Below are 2,911 nucleotides of genomic sequence, written 5' to 3' on the forward strand. Positions count from 1 at the left end.
TCCCTTCAGCTGGCAGCATTGCAGCCTATCATATACACCTACAACTAAAGCCGTGAGCATTACGTCGATTGTAAAATGTAATTTATGGTTATACATTAAGACGTTTAATTCATTGCCGAATCAATTGATATAATCGCGAAACATGATTTTATTTACTGACAAAATACTGAAAAACGGACAACCCCTCAATATTAGACTCCCAAAAACAACATTTTGTGAACCAATTAGTGAATACTGAGGTTTATAAAAAGACTAACTAGTATAAATGACATGTGCTTTAGGTCTTTTTAGGCCTATATTATTTTTCAAAGAAAGACTCGTTTAGTGATGACCAGGCCTCTGTCACAGAAATGGTTTACAGAGTTATCTGAACAATTTGTTGATTCAAATCTTTAGCAGGTTATTTTCAGTTCATGCTCCAGGGTCTGAAGGCCCCTAGTCAAAAGACAGATAAATTAGGCTGCAATACACAATGAGACTAACACAACAACTAAATATAAAACATCATGGTGTGTTGCAATAAGCCAGTCAATTAAAATCTATTAAAAATATGTTAGACCTTACATGTTGTGGCGCCCACCTAGGCTGATCAGTGTAATTACAAAAATGCTGGATCCAATGCTGGCTATCATTCCCCTGTTTGGTGAAAATCAATTAATTCAGGACTTTGCCGATGATGTACTGTATAGAAAGGTAAACAAGCATTGCAGTGCTGCCATTAGTCAAAGTAGAGGCCTCATTAGCCTAGTAATTGCAATTTGCAATGAGAATGAGCAATAAGACACATTTTTCTACTGGACACAGATCTCGAGAGGGTCCTCTGATAAATGTTGGCAAACCTGTAATATGGGACTTTGTCCTTACAGATTGTATGTTCACTCGTTATCCCAGTTTTCCCAGTTTCCCTCGTATTTGTAAAGCTCTCGCAGGGTGGTAGCCAATCACAGCACTCAAGCTGTGCTGGTTTAAATATTATTGCATCTACATATCCCTCAAGAGCTTCAGCGAACGGGCAGGTCCTTATTGTTGACCTATACAACCCTCAATATAAAAGTGTTTGTTGGAACAAACAGCATACAATTTTTATTACTTTTTATCACTAGAGGAATGGCAATATCAGTCTGTCAAGTTTCTCAACAACCATTGGATGGATTGCCATGAAAGTTTGTAGAGACATCCATGGTCTCCAGAACATGAAGTCTACTGACTTTGGTGATCCCCTGATGTTTCCTCTAGTGCTATCATCAGGTCAAAATGTCAATTTGTGCAGTAATTAGTTTTTTCTCTCTTACAGTTTGTTTTCCTTAAAAATGAGCATTACTGCCTCATAGAGCCGTTAGCGTGGCTGTAAACTCTTTGTCTTGTTCTGTTCAAAGAGCCTTATCAGTATGCAGCACAAAAGACCAAGACTGAAAGACCAAGGGGTCGTTAAAATCAGGGTTCGTCCCCTTTGGGGAAAACCCAAAGAGATAGTCCCAATATACTAACAGACAATATACTGATCAGATTATGAGATACTATATTGTGTGCAAAGTTGACATTTTGACTGAAAGTGCACCAAAAAAAGAAATAGGCTGATGGATCAGTGAATTCAACGGCAATCTGCCCATTAGACTTTGATGGAGTGGCTATTTTGGCCGAATGGTGGTAAGAGAGTAAAGGTCAGGGGATCACCAAAAACATTAGGATTCATTGTCCAGGGACTGTGAAAGTCTATAGAAAATTTGACCTGTGGTTAAAGGAGGAGTGTCCACAATAGAAATGGTAAATCCTCTGGGGATCATGGATGTGGTCAGTGGCAATCTGCCCATTAGAGTTCTTGTGTTCAAGTGGAAATGTTAGTGTGAAAGTGACACTACAGAACCAATAAAGTGATGACCAAATACAGGAGTTATTCTCTGGGGACAATGAATATCTACAGCAAATCTTATGGAATTCATCTATTTTTGAGATGTATTGTCATGGTTGGTCAGGGGGAAATTTTCATGTAACAGTGGCATTGGACAAAAGGTCATAGGGGTTAACAAGAGTCAATGGGAATCTTCCACTTCAGGCTCTGAATATCCATACAGAATGTCTGGGTAATCTGGATAGTAGCTATTGAAATATCTTACTTTGGATGAATGAATACTCAAACTGATGCTCAGAAGTATGCATGGATGAATGGACCAAGTGAAGGAAGGATACATATCCATAAATGGTGTGTAAGGAGTACATCAGCAACATGCACCTCTGTTAGTGCACACTGGTTCTGTTCAATGTTGCACATTCAAAAGCAACTTTCTTTAGTGTGTTAAAGACAAACCATGACGTAATGTAAAAAAAGCAGCATAAGGTCACAGTGATGTGTGCTCATAAGCCTTCACAGAGCTGGTGTTAAAAATGGTGTTGGTGAAAATAACATAGTTTATACAATGGCCAGACAAATAAAAAGCACAGCTGAGTCACACATGGAAATAAGGTCAGAACCTTACCTGGCAAGGCATTTGTGAGTGAATAGTGCACCCAGATTTGACCATGTGTACTGAAACATGTGAATGCATAATTTGACATGAATGTAGAGAAAATTGTAGATGTGCCTTTAGAAATGCAAATGCTGATTTGAGAGCATCTAAAGTTATATGAATCATGAGCTTCCTTTAATGTCAGTTTACACATTTTCAATATTGAGGTCCTGATTTCTATAGCTATGTGGTGTAGACACAGCTTAAGTGTCTATTTGGATCCGTGTTGTTCAGTGATTTTAACAAAACAATACAGACTCTTGGTTTGGCTGTGAAACCATCCACATGAACCCACTAGAATGCTATAAATCATGTGTGATCAATTTCCACTCATTGAAAATCGACCATTACATGAGAGACATATTTGTATAATACACATACACAAGTCTCTTGTTGCGGTCAATATA

The sequence above is a fragment of the Siniperca chuatsi genome, linkage group LG18 (assembly GCF_020085105.1).
Source record: "Siniperca chuatsi isolate FFG_IHB_CAS linkage group LG18, ASM2008510v1, whole genome shotgun sequence".
In the NCBI taxonomy this organism is placed as follows: Eukaryota; Metazoa; Chordata; class Actinopteri; order Centrarchiformes; family Sinipercidae; genus Siniperca; species Siniperca chuatsi.